Source organism: Euprymna scolopes, chromosome 46 (assembly GCF_053919585.1).
Source record: "Euprymna scolopes isolate OS-2025 chromosome 46, ASM5391958v1, whole genome shotgun sequence".
NCBI lineage: Eukaryota > Metazoa > Mollusca > Cephalopoda > Sepiida > Sepiolidae > Euprymna > Euprymna scolopes.
In genome coordinates this window covers 68,729,005-68,756,616 of record NC_136527.1, presented here as the reverse complement: position 1 = coordinate 68,756,616, position 27,612 = coordinate 68,729,005, and the positions used below count along the sequence as shown (strand labels likewise).

Genomic DNA, 27,612 nt, shown 5'->3' with positions numbered 1-27,612 from the left:
AGTAAATATTTTGCATATTTTTGTACATTTTAAAATGTATTTTAATTTATCAAATAATTTGTTTCTTGTTTTTTTGCCAAATGAATATTTTGAATATTTTGTACTTTAAAAAGTTTTTTACTTTATGAAATAATTTATATTTTTTGTTTCTTTTTCTTTGTAAAAGTATTATTTTGCATATTTTTGTAATTTTAAACAGTGTATTTTAATTTATCCAATACATGTTTTCTTTGATAAGTTATTATATTTCATATTTTTGTACGTTTTAAAATTGCATTTTAATTTAGTAAATAGAGCATTAAACCGAGCAAATAAAAAAAAAGGAACCAAAAATAGACATAGAAATAGACGAACTTATTTATTATTTTTTAAATTACATTTTCACCCCAAACAAGGCACATTGCCAATTTGGTGTAGGGGGTTACTATCAGGGGCAGCAACTGCTGGGGAACTATGTTGGGATTTGGGCAGCAAGATGTCGGTTCACGTTATACTTGAACTTCTGCATGTCAGTACAGTTAGGGAAGCAGGGACCTGGAATTGAATTTCAGAGTCTAGCGGTTCTGGGGAAGAAACTACTGCAGTAGAAAGATCTTTTACATCTAGGGATCTCTACTGTGTGGGGGGATTTAGCTGCCTGTCGGGTTTTTCGAGGGTGTCTACGTCGTGGGGGCACAAGTGTCTGCAGTTCGTCAGAGCATTCACCATTAAAATACTTGTAGAACAGGAAGAGGGATGCAACGTTTCATCGATGGGACAGAGGCTGAAGCTTAGATGCCAGTTCCGGGCCTATCATATTGGCGACTCTCTTTTGAACCTTGTCTAGGAGCGAGAGGCTAGCAGCAGATGCACCAGCCCAAATGTGACAACAATACTCCATACATCGGCTAATGGTGGCCTTATAGAGGTACAGGATACTTTAAGGTGTCAGTAGTTTTCTAGCACGGTAGAGAGAGCCTACCTTTTTCACAGCGGCCATGGCAATGTTTTCGATATAATTGTTTCAACTCATGTTTCCTGTGAACGTTAGGCCAAGCAGCTTCAAAGATGTACTCTCAGACAGGGAGTCACTGGCCATTGCTATTGGTGGTAGAGAAGGTTTCTTGTAATTATTGAATGAAACGAGTTTAGTCTTGGCAGCATTGAATGTGACCATCCATTTATGTCCCCCTTTCACTACAGATTGGAGGTCATCCTCTAGTGTTTTTGCCATTTCTTTAGATATGTGTTCATTCGTCTTCCTGTCATGCCTGTTATAGAGTGTGGTGTCATCAGCATATATATCCATCTCAGAGGCAGTTTTGTCGGGGAGGTCATTCATAAATATTAGGAACAATTGAGGCTCAAGGATAGAACCCTGAGGCACTCCCGCATGTATATCACACTGTTTAGATGTACGACCGTCGAGGACAACCTGGATTTTTCTCTTATCTAAGAAGGATTTAATTATGTTAAGTATTCTACCAGTGATACCGTATGATTTAATTTTCCTGAGGAGACCCTCATGCCATACCCTGTCAAAAGCCTTAGATATATCTAGAGCTACTGCTCTGCCCTCCACCGCTTTGTCCAGTGAATGGTATATACGTTCAGAGATTACAGTGAGGATGTCTGCTGTGGAACGGGCTTGTCTAAATCCATATTGTTTGTCAGTCAGAAGTTTAGCATCTGTAAGGTGCCGGACTAGAGCATGGTTAATTATGGTCTCAAATATTTTGGCGAAAAGTGGGAGGAGGCTAATGGGGCTATAATTTGATGGGTTAGTTCTTTCGCCAGAATTCTTGAATACTGGTACCACAGAAGCAGTTTTCCAACAGCCTGGAAAGTTTTTTTTTATAGGTGAGCTGGTCTTCGACTGTATTCCGGTTGATCATATCACAAATCTGCACATTAGCACAAGCTGCCAACATTGCCCTGCCTTTTATTGAAACCAACCAAGAGCTCTTTTTAGTATCCTCGCTGTTTCCTTAAGTGCAATTGTCTGGAACTCTTTTGAACTTGGTTTACCAGGAATATTAGTAAGGTAGGAATAATGGCTCTTGTTCATAAGCCCTGTGCCACCTATAATAACTGGTATGACTGATATCTCCTTAAGATTCCAGTTTCTTTTCATATCATACATGAGACCTTAGTATTTGGTTTGTTTCTCTCTTTTAGCTCTGTTCAGATCGCCATCATTAGGGCCACTCACTTAAACCAAGGTTGTCATTCCTTCTGGCTTATTCCATATAGCTATGTCCGGTTTCACGGCAGCATTTTCAAAGTAGGTGGCTGGATGGATTACATGGTCGTAATATATGGTATATAAGTCAATTCCAACTGTTCTTTCATGTTGATGTTCCCAGGACTTTCTGCTCCACTGGATATTTAATTTTTTGCAGGTGGTCATCCCTATAATACTCCAGTGTGCTTTTTCATATGTCGCAACATATTTTGTTTAACTGCAAAAGACGTACCACATACTTCACAGGAGTAGGGTTTTTCTCCAGTATGCATTCGGAAATGTTCCACCATATGTTGCTTCCTTGTAAATGAAGAGCCACATATCTCACAGGAATGTGGTCGCTCTCCAGTATGTGTTCGCACATGCAGCAACAAACTAGATTTTTGTGTAAATGAGAATCCACATATTTCACAAGAATATGGTTTCTCTCCAGTATGTGTCCGCATATGTCGTATCCTATCTTGTTTACTTGTAAAATAGGAGCCACATACTACACAAGAATATGGTTTCTCTCCAGTGTGTGTTTGCATATGTCGCAACAGATGTGTCTTCTGTGTAAAAGAAGAGCAACATACTTCACAAGAATATGGTTTCTCTCCAGTATGTTTTCTCATATGTCGTATCCTATCTTGTTTACTTGTAAAAGAAGAGCCACATACTTCACAAGAATATGGTTTCTCTCCAGTATGTTTTCGCATATGTCGTATCATATATTGTTTACTTGTAAAAGAAGAGCCACATACTTCACAAGAATATAGTTTCTCTCCAGTATGTGTTCGCATATGTCGCAACAGATGTGCCTTCTGTGTAAAACAAGAGCCACATACTTCACAAGAATATGGCCTCTCTCCAGTATGTATTCGCATATGTTCAGCCATGTCTGATTTATTTGCAAAAGAACGTCCACATATTTTACAAGGATATGGTTTCTCTCCAGTATGTGTTTGCATATGTCGCAACATATGTGCGTTCCGTGTAAAAGAAGAGCCACATATTTCACAGGAGTATGGTTTCTCTCCAGTATGTGTTCGTAGATGTGTCACCATGTTTGATTTTCTTGCAAAAGAGGAGCCACATACTTCACAAGAATATGGCTTCTCTTCAGTATGTGTTTGCATATGTTGCAACATATGGCTTTTCAGTGTAAAACAAGAGCCACATACTTTACAACAATATGATATCTCTTTTGTATGTGTTTGCATGTTGCAGCATACGTTGTTTCTCTATATTTTACTTCAGTGTGCATTTGCATGTGCTGGAACATATGTGATTTCCATATAAACGACTAACTGCATATACTACAAGAGTATAATTTCACTTTGGCTTAGTAGGAGAGTTATATTTCAGTTTATGTAACTCAATAAACATAATGATAACAAATAAACAATAAGTAGTATTTTTTCAAATAGTTTGTATGCCTCATAGTTTGTATTCATTAAATGGTACATAAATGTATTAGTCATATGCACACGTGTAAAGACTAATCATATTACCTTATACTTATGCGAGTCATTTGCACCCATAACTACAATTATCAGAAATAAAATATTCACATTCCTCTCATTTCCGGCTTTTAACTTTAATCCATTTGCATTTTTCTTGTGTTGTTTACTTGATATTCTGCAAAATTAAAAACAAAAGATAAATTCAGGAAACAGAAAATGTATAAATTTGATACGTTTTTGCAAACAGAATTATTTTTATGACGTTAAGGTACAGACACAATTATTCATAAAAGATAAATTAGAAATAATGTTCACTATAGTATGTTAAAAGCAAACATTGGTATTATCATAATCAATTTTTTTAAAAAGACCCTGAATCCAATATCGTTTAATTTAAAAATTGGATGAGAATATTTTTCCGATATTAGTCTATTAATTAAATAAATGAATACATTTTGTATTAATAATCTATGTAATCATGAAACTCAGATCAGCATGATTGCGTGGGCGTTTAAATTGTCCATCTGGTTCTGATTTCCGCTTTCAAAAAATTGTCTGCTTACTAATTTCATGGCCACCCTGTCTTACCTTATTCAAAACATACACAAGGTCAACAATGTTTTGTTTTGACTTATTTAATGTGTTTTCCTTATAAACACATGTAATTTAATCCTGTTGAGTTAAAAAAAAATCAAATTTAAATATAAATATTAATATGGTTCTTTGGAGGCTTCCTGGGTTTTATTTTTCACTTAATAAATGTTTCCTGAAGAAAATAAACGAAAATATAATTCCAAAATCAGTTTTATTTTGAACATTTTCATCTTACACTTTGAGGGCCAATGGGTAGACTAGTACTATTTAAAAAGTAAGTTGTAGTTAAATGCAAAAAACCCTTTAAATGTTGTAAATAAATTAATATAAAAAAATGAAATGGGGGTAGACCAAACTTTTCTAAAAGTGAAAAGTCGCAAAAAAGGAAAGAAAATTATATTAATGGCGCGGGTGATGGGGTGAAAGAGCCAATGTAAAATCAGGTTCTGAAAATTGATTTACTTGGACGAATGTGAATGATGTGGAAACAATATTCTGTGCAAATCTGAATGATGTTGAAACAATATTCTATGCAAATGTGAATGATGTGGAAACAATATTCTATGCAAATGTGAATGATGTGGAAACAATATTCTATGCAAATGTGAATGATGTGAAAACAATATTCTATGCAAATGTGAATGATGTGGAAACAATATTCTATGCAAATGTGAATGATGTGGAAACAATATTCTATGCAAATATGAATGATGTGGAAACAATATTATATGCAAATGTAAATGATGTTGAAACAATATTCTATGCAAATATGAATGATGTGAAACAATATTCTATGCAAATGTGAATGATGTTGAAACAATATTCTATGCAAATGTGAATGATGTGGAAACAATATTCTATGCAAATTTTTTTTTTGTATTTTCTTTGCACACTTTATCTTATTTTATATTTTATTCTATCCTCTTTTTAAACCAAACAAATCTAACCCTTGTATTTTATTTATTTATTTATTATTTTTATTTATTTATTTATTTATTTTTTTCGATGTAATTTTATCTTATCTCTCAGACATCTTGACCATTCTTGATTCACTTATTTTAAAAACAATTTCCTGACTAATTTCTTTTTACCATGTCACATCGACGTAGTAATACGGAGGGGAAATCCCTTTTTAGCTTATTTAGATGACAGAAGAACTTTATTTAAGTACAATACTTAATAGTAACAGCCATGGTAAGGTGCAAAAAAAAAAAAAGTGCCACCTAATTTAACTTTCACTATTCGTTACCTAAATATGCAGTATCTTAGCTGTGATACTAGAGCTATTCTTCCTGAGTGGATGCTATGCTCCTATACGGTACCTTAATGTCTTCCTATAAATACAAAATACGGAACTTCAGACCGCCATGAACTAGTTCTTGTAACTGGAACAAACACCTAACTGCTAGCTACGAAATCCCAATATACATTTTACCTCCAAGACGATTACCTCTGTCTAGCCTGCATGCGCAAAAAAAAAAAAAAAAAAAAAAACTTACCTGCCACTCTAAATCCTTGATCTGTTTCTTGTAAACTAATAACTCCTATCCTTTGAAGGCTAACAATCTTCTCATTCCCACCAAACCGCCACTTAACTCCTACATTTCACTCCGTTTTGTACTGGAATCTTTAACTTCCAGCCCCTGACTCTCACATGCTAACTGCTTAGTCATCACTAAACATCTATACAATTCTACCCTCTAGACATGCATTGGAGTTCATTCCTATTCCAGTTGGGATTAAACAGCTAAAGTATGTACTCGGAAGCAAAGCACACCGCACTGCATTATACAACTGTCCCCTCTTAGATATCTTTGCAACGCTAATATGAAACTGAACCAATGCTCCTTGCTATGCTAAATGTCCATAACTTTTACTTGAAAGCTACAAACATCTTCTCTCAATAATAGTAACTCACCTTGTACCTCCAACTTTATTCACACCTACTAAAACCAGCCCATATATCTATTTATCAAATTACACATGACTCAAAACTTACTGTTTTACCCGTACTATATTGCACTCGCATCTCATGCCCTGAAATAGTTTTGGCACAACTCTTAGTTCAATTCTTAACTCCTACTCACACTTAAATATTATACTAGACCCAAGCTCACATGGATAAAAAAAAAATAAATAAAAAAATAAAAAATAAAATAAAATAAAAAAAAATAAAAAATAAAAAAGGAAAAAAAAATGAGAAAAAAATATTCATAAACAAAAATGAAAGCCTCTAACCACACTATCTCTTAACAAGCCTCCTTACAATCATAGTTGCTTACACTGCATGAGCTCTACGCAACCCCTTTATCCAGTAACAATGAAATAACAATATCCCTAATCCACTTTGAGGAGTGTAACTATTTAGCAGATATAACCTCTACAAACTAACCCAATAACATTATCTAACCACGCGGGGTCGCAGAAATACCTGGATTAGAACCCAGGCGCGGAGCAAACCCTCTCAGTGGTGACGGACCCAGTAGATCTTCCCAGATCATCCGTCTAGGAGAAGGAAAACTCTGAAACTAAACCAAAGAGGAGGGAGGCCTCTTCAGTCTTGGATGACAGCCTTCCTAGAGCTGGTGACTCAAACAAATTACCGGTTTGCAATACCAAAATTGCTTAAGGAGTAGATAGGTCCTGCCTATCGCCTGGCTTCCACACTCCTTCTTTGCCTATTAGTCAGGCGCAGAGATACTATCAGTGATTCGACAGAAACACCCATTGGTAGATCTTGTTTCTTGTCTAGGGCAATGAACGCCGTTTCCCCCCACTCCCGACACACCCCACCCCTAAAGCTGGGCATTTGAGAATGCTTGAGTACCACATATGCCTGAGCAATTAGATTGGGTTGACCTTCCTCTGATGGGTTGAGGGTACCGGATTGACAGTTACTGGCTGCTGTTTCCGACTGGTAGTACAGGAGCCCTAACTCTTTGGTAGCGCTTAGAGCGGCTGCTCCATCAACAGTTGAATAATATCGGGATGTTTGCAGTGCCATGGCGCGCATGGAAAGGGACCCTGCACTCATCCCCGGTGGGCTTTCCTGAGGCCACAGTCCTAGTTGATGGTGGGTCAGCTGATGGTCTACTTGTGATGCATGTGTGATATTCTGCATAACCTCCTGTTCGGCTTCCCCTAACCCAACTGAAACTCGTTAAAAAACATGATGACAGTACAATCTAAAAATAAGCTTAAACCAGGCTTAGGGTCAAACAAATTCAACTTGCCTCCTCCCTTGAGGCTTGCATTCACAAATATCCGTGGGCTTAGAACTAATTTAGCTGATGTTGAAGCATTTCTCCTAACAAATACCCCGGATATCTTAGCACTAAGTGAGACTAACCTACACTCCTCCATCCCCTCTAACTACTTTAACATGCCTGGATATCTCCCACTCTGCCGTAAGGACTCTGACAGACATATGCACGGACTTGGAGTTTACATTCGTAATACCCTTCCCCTGACTAGAGAGACAAACCTAGAAACGGATGATCAAGCCTTTATGTGCTTTAGACTAATCATGCAACACAACATTAGCTACTTTTACTTTCTCTACCGCTCTCCTTCGACCCAAGACTGCACCATAATAAACAAAGTATCTGACAGCATAGACACAGCACTCTCCTTCGACACTAGCGCCCAAGTACATGTATTTGGTGACTTTAATGTCCATCACAAAAACTGGCTTGGATTCTCTACTTATACAGATGCAGCAGGCAGCGCAACTCATAGCTTCTCTGTATCTCACTCCCTATCGCAAATTGTTACTTTTCCAACCCGCTTCCCTGATCAGGAAGAACAACACGCATCACTATTAGATCTGTTTTTGACCACAATTCCTGATGATTGTGTAACGAAATCCGACAGCCCACTTGGGAACGCTGATCATGCGGTAATAATGGTTGAAATCGCCCTAAACTCTAGACCCAAAACTGATGAGCCAGTGCTCAAAACAACCAGATATTATAAAAAGGCTGACTGGGAAGCTATCAGAGATCTTATCAGAGACGCCCCATGGGGAAATATTTTTTCTCTTCCTGCTGAACAGTGTGCAACTGAGACCACTGAATGGTTCAAAACTGCAATCGAAGCGCATGTTCCCATGCGGAAATTCTATAGCAAGCCCCACTCTCCCCAATGGTTTACTTCGACTTGCGCAACTGCCATTGCTCAAAGGCAGCATGCATTCCGAAGGTTTAACCGACATAAGTCCAGTTCAAACAGACAAAAGTACATAGAAGCTAGAAGTAACGTTAAGAAAGAAATAGCGACAGCTAAGAGGGAATTTACGGAAACCACTAAAAAACGCATCGAAGCACAAAAATTAGGAACTCGTGACTTCTGGAAAATCTTCAACAGTGTAGTAAATAATGGGCAATCAACGATTCCCCCACTAACCAACAATCACGAGGTTCTTTGCTCAGCAACCGAGAAGGCTAACATGCTTGCCAGTCGGTTTGCCTCCAACTCTACACTGGACCCTTTAAACCACCCCCTACCTGACTTTCCTATGCAGACAGACGCCAAGCTAGACGATCTGGAAATCACCCCTGCTCAGGTGCATGCTATCATAAAAAACCTTGACACTTCCAAAGCATGTGGACCCGACCTCATCCCTGCTGTGCTATTAAAAAAGTGCTCAGCCGAAGTAGCTCCAGTTCTCTCCAAACTCTACAACAAATGCCTTAATGAATCTTGCTTTCCGAGCTGCTGGAAAACTGCTTCTGTGGTACCAGTATTCAAGAATTCTGGCGAAAGAACTGACCCATTAAATTATCGCCCTATTAGCCTCCTCCCACTTTTTGCCAAAGTATTTGAGATCTTAATTAACCATGCTCTAGTCCAGCACCTTACAGATGCTAAACTTCTGACCGACCATCAATATGGATTTAGACAAGCCCGTTCCACGGCAGACATCCTCACTGTAATCTCTGAACGCATATACCATTCACTGGACAAAGCGGGAGAGGGCAGAGCGGTAGCTCTAGATATATCTAAGGCTTTTGACAGGGTATGGCATGAGGGTCTCCTCAGGAAGATTAGATCTTACGGTATCACTGGTAGAATACTTAACATAATTAAATCCTTCTTAGATAAGAGAAAAATCCAGGTTGTCCTCGACGGTCGTACGTCTAAACAATATAATATAAATGCCGGAGTGCCCCAGGGATCTATCCTTGGTCCTCTGCTGTTCCTGATATTCATAAATGACCTCCCCGATAAAATTGCCTCTGAGATGGGTATATATGCTGATGACACCACACTCTATAGCAGGCACGACAGGAAAACAAATGAACATATATCTAAAGTAATGGCAGAAACACTAGAGGATGACCTCAAATCAGTAGTGGAATGGGGACAAAAATGGTTGGTAACGTTCAATGCCACCAAGACAAAACTGGTTTCATTCAATAATTACAGGAAACCTTCTCTACCACCTATAGCAATGGCCAACAACTCTTTAGCTGAGAGTACGTCTTTCAAGCTCCTTGGCCTAACGTTCACAGGAAACATGAGCTGGAACAATTACATCGAGGGCATTGCCAGGGCCGCTGCGAGGAAGGTGGGCTCTCTCTACCGTGCTAGAAAACTTCTAACACCCGAAAGTATCCTGTACCTCTATAAGGCCACTATTCGCCCATGTATGGAGTATTGCTGTCATATTTGGGCCGGTGCATCGGCTACTAGTCTCTCTCTCCTTGACAGGGTTCAAAAGAGAGTCGCAAATCTGATAGGCCCTAAACTGGCATCAAAACTTCAGCCTCTGTCCCATCGTCGAAACGTTGCATCCCTCTGCCTGTTCTACAAGTATTATAATGGTGAATGCTCTGAAGAACTGCAAGCACTTGTGCCCCCACGACGTGAACACCCTCGACAGACCCGACAAGCTGCAAAATCCCACCCCCACACTGTAGAGATCCCTAGATGTAAAAGATCGTTCTACTCCAGTAGTTTCTTCCCCAGAACTGCTAGACTTTGGAATTCCATTCCAGGTCACTGCTTCCCCAACTGTACTGACATGCATAAGTTCAAGTGCAACGTGAACCAACATCTCGCTGCCCTAATCCCTACATAGTGCCCCAGTAGATGTTTCCCCTGATAGTAGCCCCCTACATCAAAGTGGCAATGTGCCTTGTTTGGGGTGAAAATATAATTTAAAAAAAAAAAAAAAAATGTGAATTATCTTGAAACAATATTCTATGCAAATGTGAATGATGTTGAAACAATATTCTATGCAAAAGTAAATGATGTTGAAACAATATTCTGTGCAAATCTGAATAATTTTGAAACAATATTCTGTGCAAATCTGAATGATGTGCAAACAATATTCTTTGCAAATGTGAATGATGTTGAAACAATATTCTATGCAAATGTGAATGATGTTGAAACAATATTCTATGCAAATATGAATGATGTGGAAACAATATTCTATGCAAATATGAATGATGTTGAAACAATATTCTATGCAAATATAAATGATGTGCAAACAATATTCTATGCAAATATAAATTATGTTGAAACAATATTCTATGCAAATATGAATGATGTGGAAACAATATTATATGCAAATGTAAATGATGTGGAAACAATATTCTATGCAAATATGAATGATGTGGGAACAATATTCTATGCAAATGTGAATGATGTGGAAACAATATTCTATGCAAATATTAATGATGTTGAAACAATATTCTATGCAAATATTAATGATGTTGAAACAATATTCTATGCAAATATTAATGATGTGGAAACAATATTCTATGCAAATGTGAATGATGTGGAAACAATATTCTATGCAAATGTGAATGATGTGGAAACAATATTCTATGCAAATGTGAATGATGTGGAAACAATATTCTATGCAAATGTGAATGATGTGGAAACAATATTCTATGCAAATGTGAATGATGTTTAAACAATATTCTATGCAAATGTGAATGATGTGGAAACAATATTCTATGCAAATGTGAATGATGTTTAAACAATATTCTATGCAAATGTGAATGATGTGGAAACAATATTCTATGCAAATATGAATGATGTGGAAACAATATTCTATGCAAATGTGAATGATGTGGAAACAATATTCTATGCAAATGTGAATGATGTGGAAACAATATTCTATGCAAATATGAATGATTTGGAAACAATATTCTATGCAAATGTGAATGATGTGGAAACAATATTCTATGCAAATGTAAATGATGTGGAAACAATATTCTATGCAAATGTGAATGATGTGGAAACAATACTCTATGCAAATGTGAATGATGTGGAAACAATATTCTATGCAAATATGAATGATTTGGAAACAATATTCTATGCAAATATGAATGATGTGGAAACAATATTCTATGCAAATGTGAATGATGTGGAAACAATATTCTATGCAAATGTGAATGATGTGGAAACAATATTCTATGCAAATATGAATGATTTGGAAACAATATTCTATGCAAATGTGAATGATGTTGGAACAATATTCTATGCAAATGTGAATGATGTGGAAACAATATTCTATGCAAATGTGAATGATGTTGAAACAATATTCTATGCAAATATGAATGATGTGGAAACAATATTCTATGCAAATGTGAATGATGTGAAAACAATATTCTATGCAAATGTGAATGATGTGGAAACAATATTCTATGCAAATATGAATGATGTGGAAACAATATTCTATGCAAATGTGAATGATGTGGAAAGAATATTCTATGCAAATGTGAATGATGTGGAAACAATATTCTATGCAAATGTAAATGATGTGGAAACAATATTCAATGCAAATGTGAATGATGTGGAAACAATATTCAATGCAAATGTGAATGATGTGGAAACAATATTCTATGCAAATATGAATGATGTGGAAACAATATTCTATGCAAATGTGAATGATGTGGAAACAATATTCTATGCAAATGTAAATGATGTGGAAACAATATTCTATGCAAATGTGAATGATGTGGAAACAATATTCTATGCAAATGTAAATGATGTGGAAACAATATTCAATGCAAATGTGAATGATGTGGAAACAATATTCTATGCAAATATGAATGATGTGGAAACAATATTCTATGCAAATATGAATGATGTGAAAACAATATTCTAGGCAAATGTGAATGATGTGGAAACAATATTCTATGCAAATGTGAACGATGTGAAAACAATATTCTATGCAAATGTGAATGATGTGGAAACAATATTCTATGCAAATGTGAATGATGTGGAAACAATATTCTATGCAAATGTGAATGATGTGGAAACAATACTATGCAAATGTGAATGATGTGGAAACAATATTCTATGCAAATGTGAATGATGTGGAAACAATACTATGCAAATGTGAATGATGTGAAAACAATATTCTATGCAAATGTGAATGATGTGGAAACAATATTCTAGGCAAATGTGAATGATGTGAAAACAATATTCTAGGCAAATGTGAATGATGTGGAAACAATATTCTATGCAAATGTGAACGATGTGAAAACAATATTCTATGCAAATGTGAATGATGTGGAAACAATATTCTATGCAAATGTGAATGATGTGGAAACAATATTCTATGCAAATGTGAATGATGTGGAAACAATACTATGCAAATGTGAATGATGTGGAAACAATATTCTATGCAAATGTGAATGATGTGGAAACAATATTCTATGCAAATGTGAACGATGTGAAAACAATATTCTATGCAAATGTGAATGATGTGGAAACAATATTCTATGCAAATGTGAATGATGTGGAAACAATACTATGCAAATGTGAATGATGTGGAAACAATATTCTATGCAAATGTGAATGATGTGGAAACAATACTATGCAAATGTGAATGATGTGAAAACAATATTCTATGCAAATGTGAATTATGTGGAAACAATATTCTATGCAAATGTGAATGATGGGGAAACAATATTCAATGCAAATGTGAATTATGTGGAAACAATATTCTATGCAAATGTGAATGATGTGAAAACAATATTCTATGCAAATGTGAATGATGTGGAAACAACATTCTATGCAAATGTGAATGATGTGGAACAATATTCTATGCAAATGTGAATGATGTGGAAACAATATTCTATGCAAATGTGAATGATGTGGAAATATTCTATGCAAATGTGAATGATGTGAAAACAATATTCTATGCAAATGTGAATGATGTGGAAACAATATTCTTTGCAAATGTGAATTATGTGGAAACAATATTCTTTGCAAATGTGAATTATGTGGAAACAATATTCTTTGCAAATGTGAATGATGTGGAAACAATATTCTAGGCAAATGTGAATGATGTGAAAACAATATTCTAGGCAAATGTGAATGATTTGAAAACAATATTCTATGCAAATGTGAATGATGTGGAAACAATATTCTATGCAAATGTGAATGATGTGGAAACAATATTCTATGCAAATGTGACTGATGTTGAAACAATATTCTATGCAAATGTGAATGATGTGGAAACAATATTCTATGCAAATGTGAATGATGTGGAAACAATATTCTATGCAAATGTGAATGATGTGAAAACAATATTCTATGCAAATGTGAATGATGTGGAAACAATATTCTATGCAAATGTGAATGATGTGAAAACAATATTCTAGGCAAATGTGAATGATGTTGAAACAATATTCTATGCAAATGTGAATGATGTGGAAAAAATACTATGCAAATGTGAATGATGTGGAAACAATATTCTATGCAAATGTGAATGATGTGGAAACAATATTCTATGCAAATATGAATGATGTGGAAACAATACTATGCAAATGTGAATGATGTGGAAACAATACTCTATGCAAATGTGAATGATGTGGAAACAATATTCAATGCAAATGTGAATGATGTGAAAACAATATTCTATGCAAATGTGAATGATGTGGAAACAATATTCTATGCAAATGTGAATGATGGGAAAACAATATTCAATGCAAATGTGAATGATGGGGAAACAATATTCTATGCAAATGTGAATGATGTGAGAACAATATTCTAGGCAAATGTGAATGATGTGAAAACAATATTCAATGCAAATGTGAATGATGTGGAAACAATATTCTATGCAAATGAAAATGATGTGGAAACAATATTCTATGCAAATGTAACTGATGTGGAAACAATATTCAATGCAAATGTGAATGATGCAGAAACAATATTCTATGCAAATGTGAATGATGTGGAAATATTCTATGCAAATGTGAATGATGTGGAAACAATATTCTATGCAAATGTGAATGATGTGGAAACAATATACTATTCAAATGTGAATGATGTGGAAACAATATTCTATGCAAATGTGAATGATGTGGAAACAATATTCTATGCAAATGTAAATGATGTGGAAACAATATTCTATGCAAATGTGAATTATGTGGAAACATTATTCTATGCAAATATGAATGATGTGGAAACAATATACTATTCAAATGTGAATGATGTGGAAACAATATTCTATGAAAAGTAAAATGATGTGGAAACAATACCCTATGCAAATGTAAATGATGTGGAAACAATATTCTATGCAAATGTGAATGATGTGGAAACAATATTCTATGAAAAGTAAAATGATGTGGAAACAATATTCTATGCAAATGTAAATGATGTGGAAACAATATTCAATGCAAATGTGAATGATGCAGAAACCATATTCTATGCAAATGTAAATGATGTGGAAACAATATTCTATGCAAATGTGAATGATGTGGAAACAATATTCTATGCAAATGTGAATGATGGGGAAACAATACTATGCAAATGTGAATGATGTTGAAACAATATTCAATGCAAATGTGAATGATGTTGAAATAATATTCTATGCAAATGTGAATGATGTGGGAACAATATTCTATGCAAATGTGAATGATGTAAAAACAATATTCTATGTAATTGTGAATGATGTGGAAACAATATTCTATGCAAATGTGAGTGATTTGGAAACAATATTCTATGCAAATGTAAATGATTTGGAAACAATATTCTATGCAAATGTGAATGATGTGGAAACAATATTCTATGCAAATGTGAATTATGTGGAAACAATATTCTATGCAAATGTGAGTGATTTGGAAACAATATTCTATGCAAATGTGAATGATGTGGAAACAATATACTATTCAAATGTGAATGATGTGGAAACAATATTCTCTGCAAATGTGAATGATGGGGAAACAATACTATGCAAATGTGAATGACGTTGAAACAATATTCAATGCAAATGTGAATGATGTTGAAATAATATTCTATGCAAATGTGAATGATGTGGGAACAATATTCTATGCAAAGATGAATGATGTGGAAACAATGTTCAATGCAAATGTGAATGATGTTGAAATAATATTCTATGCAAATGTGAATGATGTTGAAATAATATTCTATGCAAATGTGAATGATGTTGAAACAATATTCTATGCAAATGTGAATAATGTGGAAACAATATTCTATGCAAATGTGAATGATGTGGAAACAATATTCTATGCAAATGTGAATGATGTGCAAACAATATTCTATGCAAATGTGAATGATGTGGAAACAATATTCTATGCAAATGTGAATGATGTGGAAACAATATTCTATTCAAATGTGAATGATGTGCAAACAATATTCTATGCAAATGTGAATGATGTGCAAACAAATTTCTATGCAAATGTGAATGATGTGGAAACAAATTTCTATGCAAATGTGAATGATGTTGAAATAATATTCTATGCAAATGTGAATGATGTGGAAACAATATTCTATGCAAATGTGAATGATGTGCAAACAATATTCTATTCAAATGTGAATCATGTGCAAACAATATTCTATGCCAAAGTAAATGATGTGAAAACAATATTCTTTGCAAATGTGAATGATGTGGAAATAATATTCTATGCAAATGTGAATGATGTGGAAACAATATTCTATGCAAATATGAATGATGTGGAAACAATATTCTATGCAAATGTGAATGATGTGCAAACAATATTCTATGCAAATGTGAATGATGTGGAAACAATATTCTATGCAAATGTGAATGATGTTGAAACAATATTCTATGCAAATGTGAATGATGTTGAAACAATATTCTATGCAAATGTGAATGATGTGGAAACAATATTCTATGCAAATGTGAATGATGTGGAAACAATATTCTATGCAAATGTGAATGATGTGGAAACAATGTTCTATGCAAATGTGAATGATGTGCAAACAATATGCTATGCAAATGTGAATGATATGGAAACAATATTCTATGCAAATGTGAATGATGTGGAAACAATACTCTATGCTAATGTGAATGATGGGGAAACAATACTATGCAAATGTGAATGACGTTGAAACAATATTCAATGCAAATGTGAATGATGTTGAAATAATATTCTATGCAAATGTGAATGATGTGGGAACAATATTCTATGCAAAGATGAATGATGTGGAAACAATGTTCAATGCAAATGTGAATGATGTTGAAATAATATTCTATGCAAATGTGAATGATGTTGAAATAATATTCTATGCAAATGTGAATGATGTTGAAACAATATTCTATGCAAATGTGAATAATGTGGAAACAATATTCTATGCAAATGTGAATGATGTGGAAACAATATTCTATGCAAATGTGAATGATGTGCAAACAATATTCTATGCAAATGTGAATGATGTGGAAACAATATTCTATGCAAATGTGAATGATGTGGAAACAATATTCTATTCAAATGTGAATGATGTGCAAACAATATTCTATGCAAATGTGAATGATGTGCAAACAAATTTCTATGCAAATGTGAATGATGTGGAAACAAATTTCTATGCAAATGTGAATGATGTTGAAATAATATTCTATGCAAATGTGAATGATGTGGAAACAATATTCTATGCAAATGTGAATGATGTGCAAACAATATTCTATTCAAATGTGAATCATGTGCAAACAATATTCTATGCCAAAGTAAATGATGTGAAAACAATATTCTTTGCAAATGTGAATGATGTGGAAATAATATTCTATGCAAATGTGAATGATGTGGAAACAATATTCTATGCAAATATGAATGATGTGGAAACAATATTCTATGCAAATGTGAATGATGTGCAAACAATATTCTATGCAAATGTGAATGATGTGGAAACAATATTCTATGCAAATGTGAATGATGTTGAAACAATATTCTATGCAAATGTGAATGATGTTGAAACAATATTCTATGCAAATGTGAATGATGTGGAAACAATATTCTATGCAAATGTGAATGATGTGGAAACAATATTCTATGCAAATGTGAATGATGTGGAAACAATGTTCTATGCAAATGTGAATGATGTGCAAACAATATTCTATGCAAATGTGAATGATATGGAAACAATATTCTATGCAAATGTGAATGATGTGGAAACAATACTCTATGCTAATGTGAATGATGTGAAAACAATATTCTATGCAAATATGAATGATGTTGAAACAATATTCTATGCAAAAGTAAATGATGTTGAAACAATATTCTATGCAAATGTGAATGATGTGCAAACAATATTCTATTCAAATGTGAATGATGTGCAAACAATATTCTATGCAAATGTGAATGATATGGAAACAATATTCTATGCAAATGTGAATGATGTGCAAACAATATTCTATGCAAAAGTGAATGATGTGCAAACAATATTCTATGCAAATGTGAATTATGTGCAAACAAATTTCTATGCAAATGTGAATGATGTGGAAACAAATTTCTATGCAAATGTGAATGATGTTGAAATAATATTCTATGCAAATGTGAATTATGTGGAAACAATATTCTATGCAAATGTGAGTGATTTGGAAACAATATTCTATGCAAATGTGAATGATGTGGAAACAATATACTATTCAAATGTGAATGATGTGGAAACAATATTCTCTGCAAATGTGAATGATGGGGAAACAATACTATGCAAATGTGAATGACGTTGAAACAATATTCAATGCAAATGTGAATGATGTTGAAATAATATTCTATGCAAATGTGAATGATGTGGGAACAATATTCTATGCAAAGATGAATGATGTGGAAACAATGTTCAATGCAAATGTGAATGATGTTGAAATAATATTCTATGCAAATGTGAATGATGTTGAAATAATATTCTATGCAAATGTGAATGATGTTGAAACAATATTCTATGCAAATGTGAATAATGTGGAAACAATATTCTATGCAAATGTGAATGATGTGGAAACAATATTCTATGCAAATGTGAATGATGTGCAAACAATATTCTATGCAAATGTGAATGATGTGGAAACAATATTCTATGCAAATGTGAATGATGTGGAAACAATATTCTATTCAAATGTGAATGATGTGCAAACAATATTCTATGCAAATGTGAATGATGTGCAAACAAATTTCTATGCAAATGTGAATGATGTGGAAACAAATTTCTATGCAAATGTGAATGATGTTGAAATAATATTCTATGCAAATGTGAATGATGTGGAAACAATATTCTATGCAAATGTGAATGATGTGCAAACAATATTCTATTCAAATGTGAATCATGTGCAAACAATATTCTATGCCAAAGTAAATGATGTGAAAACAATATTCTTTGCAAATGTGAATGATGTGGAAATAATATTCTATGCAAATGTGAATGATGTGGAAACAATATTCTATGCAAATATGAATGATGTGGAAACAATACTCTATGCAAATGTGTATGATGTGCAAACAATATTCTATGCAAATGTGAATGATGTGGAAACAATATTCTATGCAAATGTGAATGATGTTGAAACAATATTCTATGCAAATGTGAATGATGTTGAAACAATATTCTATGCAAATGTGAATGATGTGGAAACAATATTCTATGCAAATGTGAATGATGTGGAAACAATATTCTATGCAAATGTGAATGATGTGGAAACAATGTTCTATGCAAATGTGAATGATGTGCAAACAATATTCTATGCAAATGTGAATGATATGGAAACAATATTCTATGCAAATGTGAATGATGTGGAAACAATACTCTATGCTAATGTGAATGATGTGAAAACAATATTCTATGCAAATATGAATGATGTTGAAACAATATTCTATGCAAAAGTAAATGATGTTGAAACAATATTCTATGCAAATGTGAATGATGTGCAAACAATATTCTATTCAAATGTGAATGATGTGCAAACAATATTCTATGCAAATGTGAATGATATGGAAACAATATTCTATGCAAATGTGAATGATGTGCAAACAATATTCTATGCAAAAGTGAATGATGTGCAAACAATATTCTATGCAAATGTGAATTATGTGCAAACAAATTTCTATGCAAATGTGAATGATGTGGAAACAAATTTCTATGCAAATGTGAATGATGTTGAAATAATATTCTATGCAAATGTGAATGATGTGGAAACAATATTCTATGCAAATGTGAATGATGTGCAAACAATATTCTATGCAAAAGTTAATGATGTGCAAACAATATTCTATGCAAATGTGAATGATGTGGAAACAATATTCTATTCAAATGTGAATGATGTGCAAACAATATTCTTTGCAAATGTGAATGATGTGGAAACAATATTCTATTCAAATGTGAATGATGTGCAAACAATATTCTATGCAAAAGTAAATGATGTGCAAACAATATTCTATGCAAATGTGAATGATGTGGAAACAATATTCTATGCAAATGTTAATGATGTGGAAACAATATTCTATGCAAATGTGAATGATGTTGAAACAATATTCTATGCAAATCTGAATGATGTGGAAACAATATTCTTTGCAAATGTGAATGATGTGCAAACAATATTCTATTCAAATGTGAATGATGTTGAAACAATATTCTATGCAAATGTGAATGATGTGGAAACAATATTCGATGCAAATGTGAATGATGTTGAAACAATATTCTATGCAAATGTGAATGATGTGGAAACAATATTCTATGCAAATGTGAATGATGTGGAAACAATATTCTATGCAAATGTGAATGATGTGGAAACAATATTCTATGCAAATGTGAATGATATGGAAACAATATTCTATGCAAATGTGAATGATGTGCAAACAATATTCTATGCAAAAGTGAATGATGTGCAAACAATATTCTATGCAAATGTGAATTATGTGCAAACAAATTTCTATGCAAATGTGAATGATGTGGAAACAAATTTCTATGCAAATGTGAATGATGTTGAAATAATATTCTATGCAAATGTGAATGATGTGGAAACAATATTCTATGCAAATGTGAATGATGTGCAAACAATATTCTATGCAAAAGTTAATGATGTGCAAACAATATTCTATGCAAATGTGAATGATGTTGAAACAATATTCTATTCAAATGTGAATGATGTGCAAACAATATTCTTTGCAAATGTGAATGATGTGGAAACAATATTCTATTCAAATGTGAATGATGTGCAAACAATATTCTATGCAAAAGTAAATGATGTGCAAACAATATTCTATGCAAATGTGAATGATGTGGAAACAATATTCTATGCAAATGTGAATGATGTGGAAACAATATTCTATGCAAATGTGAATGATGTTGAAACAATATTCTATGCAAATCTGAATGATGTGGAAACAATATTCTATGCAAATCTGAATGATGTGCAAACAATATTCTTTGCAAATGTGAATGATGTGCAAACAATATTCTATGCAAATGTGAATGATGTGGAAATAATATTCTTTGCAAATGTGAATGATGTTGAAACAATATTCTATGCAAATCTGAATGATGTGCAAACAATATTCTATGCGAATGTGAATGATGTGAAAACAATATTCTATGCAAATGTGAATGATGTGCAAACAATATTCTATGCAAATGTGAATGATGTGCAAACAATATTCTATGCAAATCTGAATGATGTGCAAACAATATTCTATGCAAAAGTAAATGATGTGAAAACAATATTCTATGCAAATGTGAATGATGTGCAAACAATATTCTATGCAAATGTGAATGATGTGGAAACAATATTCTATGCAAATGTGAATGATGTTGAAACAATATTCTATGCAAATGTGAATGATGTTGAAATAATATTCTATGCAAATGTGAATGATGTCGAAACAATATTCTATGCAAATATTAATGATGTGGAAACAATATTCTATACAAATGTGAATGATGTGGAAACAATATTCTTTGCAAATGTGAATGATGTTGAAACAGTATTCTATGCAAATGTGAATGATGTGCAAACAATATTCTATGCAAATGTGAATGATGTGGAAACAATATTCTTTTCAAATGTGAATGATGTGGAAACAAATTTCTATGCAAATGTGAATGATGTTGAAATAATATTCTATGCAAATGTGAATGATGTGGAAACAATATTCTTTGCAAATGTGAATGATGTGGAAACAATATTCTATGCAAATGGGAATGATGTGGAAACAATATTCAATGCAAATGTGAATGATGTGAAAACAATATTCTAGGCAAATGTGAATGATGTGGAAACAATATTCTATGCAAATGTGAATGATGTGGAAACAATATTCTTTGCAAATGTGAATGATGTGGAAACAATATTCTATTAAAATGTGAATGATGTGCAAACAATATTCTTTGCAAATGTAAATTATGTGGAAACAATATTCTATGCAAATGTGAATGATGTGCAAACAATATTCTATGCAAATATGAATGATGTGGAAACAATATTCTATGCAAATGTGAATGATGTGCAAACAATATTCTATGCAAATGTGAATGATGTGAAACCAATATTCTATGCAAATGTGAATGATGTGGAAACAATATTCTTTGCAAATGTGAATGATGTGGAAACAATATTCTATGCAAATGTGAATGATGTGAAAACAATATTCTATGCAAATGTGAATGATGTTGAAACAATATTCTATGCAAATGTGAATGATGTTGAAACAATATTCTATGCAAATATGAATTATGCGGAAACAATATTCTATGCAAATGTGAATGATGTGGAAACAATATTCTATGCAAATGTGAATGATGTGGAAACAATATTCTATGCAAATGTGAATGATGTGGAAACAATATTCTATGCAAATGTGAATGATGTGGAAACAATATTCTATGCAAATGTGAATGATGTGGAAACAATATTCAATGCAAATGTTAATGATGGGGAAACAATATTCTATGCCAATGTGAATGATGTGGAAACAATATTCTATGCAAATGTGAATGATGGGGAAACAATATTCTATGCAAATGTGAATGATGGGGAAACAATATTCTATGCAAATGTGAATGATGGGGAAACAATATTCTATGCAAATATGAATGATGTGGAAACAATACTCTATGCAAATGTGAATGATGTGGAAACAATATTCAATGCAAATGTGAATGATGGGGAAACAATATTCTATGCCAATGTGAATGATGTGGAAACAATATTCTATGCAAATGTGAATGATGGGGAAACAATATTCTATGCAAATGTGAATGATGTGGAAACAATATTCTATGCAAATCTGAATGATGGGGAAACAATATTCTATGCAAATGTGAATGATGGGGAAACAATATTCTATGCAAATGTGAATGATGTGAGAACAATATTCTATGCAAATGTGAATGATGGGGAAACAATATCATATACAATTGTGAATGATGTGGAAACAATACTATGCAAATGTGAATGATGTGGAAACATTATTTTATGCAAATGTGAATGATGTGGAAACAATATTCTATGCCAATGTGAATGATGTGGAAACAATATTCTATGCAAATGTGAATGATGGGGAAACAATATTCTATGCAAATGTGAATGATGTGAAAACAATATTCTAGGCAAATGTGAATGATGTGGAAACAATATTCTATGCCAATGTGAATGATGTGGAAACAATATTCTATGCAAATGTGAATGATGTGGAAACAATATTCTTTGCAAATGTGAATTATGTGGAAACAATATTCTATGCAAATGAAAATGATGTGGAAACAATATTCTATGCAAATGTAAATGATGTGGAAACAATATTCAATGCAAATGTGAATGATGCAGAAACAATATTCTATGCAAATGTGAATGATGTGGAAATATTCTATGCAAATGTGAATGATGTGGAAACAATATTCTATGCAAATGTGAATGATGTGGAAACAATATTCTATGCAAATGTGAATGATGTGGAAACAATATTCTATGCAAATGTTAATGATGTGGAAACAATATTCTATGCAAATGTGAATGATGCAGAAACAATATTCTATGCAAATGTAAATGATGTTGAAATAATATTCTATGCAAATGTGAATGATGTCGAAACAATATTCTATGCAAATGTGAATGATGTGGAAACAATATTCAATGCAAATGTGAATGATGCAGAAACAATATTCTATGCAAATGTGAATGATGTGGAAATATTCTATGCAAATGTGAATGATGTTGAAACAATATTCTATGCAAATGTGAATGATGTGGAAACAATATTCTATGCAAATGTGAATGATGTGGAAACAATATTCTATGCAAATGTGAATGATGTGGAAACAATATTCTATGCAAATGTGAATGATGTGGAAACAATATTCTATGCAAATGTGAATGATGTGGAAACAATATTCTATGCAAATGTGAATGATGTGGAAACAATATTCTATGCAAATGTGAATGATGCAGAAACAATATTCTATGCAAATGTAAATGATGTTGAAATAATATTCTATGCAAATGTGAATGATGTCGAAACAATATTCTATGCAAATATGGATGACGTTGAAACAATATTCAATGCAAATATGAATGATGTGGAAGCAATACTCTATGCAAATGTTAATTATTTGGAAACAATACTATGCAAATGTGAATGATGTGGAAACAATATTCAATGCAAATGTGAATGATGTGGAAACAATATTATATACAAATGTGCATGATGTGGAAACAATATTCTATGCAAATGTGAATGATGCGGGAACAATACTCTATGCAAATGTGAATGATGTGGAAACAATATTCTATGCAACTGTGAATGATGTGGAAACAATATTCTATGCAACTGTGAATGATGTGGAAACAATATTCTATGCAAATGTGAATGATGTGGAAACAATATTCTATGCAAATGTGAATGATGTGGAAACAATATTCTATGCAAATGTGAATGATGTGGAAACAATATTCTATGCAAATATGAATGATGTGGAAACAATATTCTATGCAACTGTGAATGATGTGGAAACAATATTCTATGCAACTGTGAATGATGTGGAAACAATATTCTATGCAAATGTGAATGATGTGAAAACAATATTCTATGCAACTGTGAATGATGTGGAAACAATATTCTATGCAAATATGAATGATGTAGAAACAATATTATATACAAATGTGCATGATGTGGAAACAATATTCTATGCAAATATGAATGATGTAGAAACAATATTATATACAAATGTGAATGATGTGTAAACAATATTCTTTGCAAATGTGAATGATGTTGAAACAATATTCTATGCAAATATGAATGATGTAGAAACAATATTATATACAAATGTGCATGATGTGGAAACAATATTCTATGCAACTGTGAATGATGTGGAAACAATATTCTATGCAAATGTGAATGATGTGGAAACAATATTCTATGGAAATGTGAATGATGTGGAAACAATATTCTATGCAAAAGTGAATGATGTGGAAACAATATTCTATGCAAATGTGAATGATGTGGAAACAATATTCTATGCAACTGTGAATGATGTGGAAACAATATTCTATGCAACTGTGAATGATGCGGGAACAATACTCTATGCAAATGTGAATGATGTGGAAACAATATTCAATGCAAATGTGAATGATGTGGAAACAATATTATATACAAATGTGAATGATGTGGAAACAATATTCTATGCAAATGTGAATGATGTGGAAACAATATTCTATGCAACTGTGAATGATGTGGAAACAATATTCTATGCAAATGTGAATGATGTGGAAACAATATTCTATGGAAATGTGAATGATGTGGAAACAATATTCTATGCAAAAGTGAATGATGTGGAAACAATATTCTATGCAAATGTGAATGATGTGGAAACAATATTCTATGCAACTGTGAATGATGTGGAAACAATATTCTATGCAACTGTGAATGATGCGGGAACAATACTCTATGCAAATGTGAATGATGTGGAAACAATATTCAATGCAAATGTGAATGATGTGGAAACAATATTATATACAAATGTGAATGATGTGGAAACAATATTCTATGCAAATGTGAATGATGTGGAAACAATATTCTATGCAAATGTGAATGATGTGGAAACAATATTCTATGCAAATGTGAATGATGTGGAAACAATATTCTATGCAACTGTGAATGATGTGGAAACAATATTCTATGCAAATGTTAATGATGTGGAAAATGTAATAAAATCGCAAAAAAATGTATTTCCTGTTATTTTAATGGTGATAGTTTCCGGGAAACTTAAAAATTTAATACTATAATATTCTTTTATATATATATATATATATATATATATATATATATATATATATATATATATATATATATATATATATATATAATCTTTAAAATAAAAATAAATTTAAAAAAATTGAGATCGTGTCCCGGATCATTTAAAAAAACTTAGTTTTAAAAATGCTATAAATTCTATTGACGATTGATTTTAAGAAATTGGGAAGGACAGAACAGCGAAAAAGTAAAATTTTATAATTCAATTATTAAATAATCATTCTATTAAAAATCTGAATTATATTTAATCATCAATCAATAATTTTTTTTAGTTTATTTTTAATGAATAATAAATTTAAAATAAATCGATAATGTAATTGCCAAAATTGACTATTTGAACATTTTACAAACGTTTTATTTCAAAATCTAAGGAAAAAAACATTGGTAAACAAACGTCCTCAATAATTTTTACACCAAGTAAAATATAAAACGTTTTTAGAGAAATATAAAGAAATTCTTTCTTGTGTACATTCAAAAATATTCTAATTAAAGAAATAGTTGCTGTTTTATTAAAACAAAATGAAATCAATTAAATGTAATTATTACACTTCCCATGATCCGTACATTGGTGAAAATTAGCGCTAAATTATTGTCGGCATTTTTTTTAATGCAATTTTTAGTTCAAAAAGGTGGTCCTTATGCAATTATGTTACCACGCCATTTATTAAAATAGAATTTATGTCGGAATTAGCGAATATAAAAATGAATTATATAAGTGTACTCCGAAGGGAAAATAAAAAGATTTTGAATTAATTAACTAAAAGCTGTAAGAACAGAAAAATCAAAAAGATACATAAAAGAGAAATATAGTAATAAAAAAAAAATTAAGAAAGCCGAAATTTTATCAATTTTTCCGTAAAAAGAGCGGCCACCCCTTTTATCTACTCCATCTCTCAGTCAACGAGATTCACGCGTGACTGGAATGTCTATTTAACTTGTAAGGAATAGGCACTCAGGTTTTTTGATTAACGGACCACCGGCCGTGTTGGTCACAGCTACCAGCACTCCTTTCTTCCCCACCGACCTACCCTCGGCAAGTCAACCAATTCAAAAGTCTCACATTTTCAATCTAAATTCAAGTTTTACATTTTATTTAATTGTAAGGTGAAAGTGCAGAATAGTTACACAACACCCTCTTATCTCCATGTTAAGAATGGTTTTCTAAATAATAATTTCAGCACGGTATGTTCATAATTGCCAAAAAGGTGCATTTTCTTTATTTCGGGATATTATGAGTTTAATTTACGAATTATTGTTCAAATAATTTCTTTCCAAAGACTCTTTTGATTTAATTTATTCGGAATTGAAATTAAATTATTCGGAATTGAAATAAAAAAAAATTTTTTTCAATAGTATTTATTGTTTGTATTTTAGAGATTAACGAATTATTGTGGAAATAATATCTTTCCAAAGATTCTTTTAATTTAATTTATTTGGAATTGAAATTCAAAAAAAAAAATTTCAATATTTTTTTTTGTTTTTATTGTTTACACGTAAAGATATTTTAGAGATTAACATGTTTATTTTTTAGCAAAAACTATTTTTGAAAAATGTAGACGTAAACTAAAAAATAAGCCATCATGCACCTTAAAAAATTCAGACGTAAACTATAAAAAATATCATAAGCCGACTTTTAAGAATCATTTTCTTTGTCCATACCCATCTATAATATTATCAATCTTTGTTTATAAGCAAACATTTCTATATCAAAACCAAATTGAAACATAATCGTTTGGACGCGGCTCTGTTGTAAAAAAGAACTAAAAAAAAATTAACTTCAAGTAATACTTACTTTTTGTTTGTAAATCTGCCTTCAACAAAGAAATGATTATAA

General features: G+C 32.4%; 1 long non-coding RNA gene across 1 annotated transcript; it reads right to left on the bottom strand.

Moving 5' to 3' along the window:
• Positions 1-343: 343 nt before the first annotated feature.
• Positions 344-27,612, bottom strand: LOC145270529 (uncharacterized). The gene is made up of 2 exons (XR_013865423.1): positions 27,571-27,612; positions 344-3,844 (listed from the first exon to the last, which is right to left on the bottom strand). It is a non-coding gene; the product is annotated as an uncharacterized LOC145270529 (long non-coding RNA).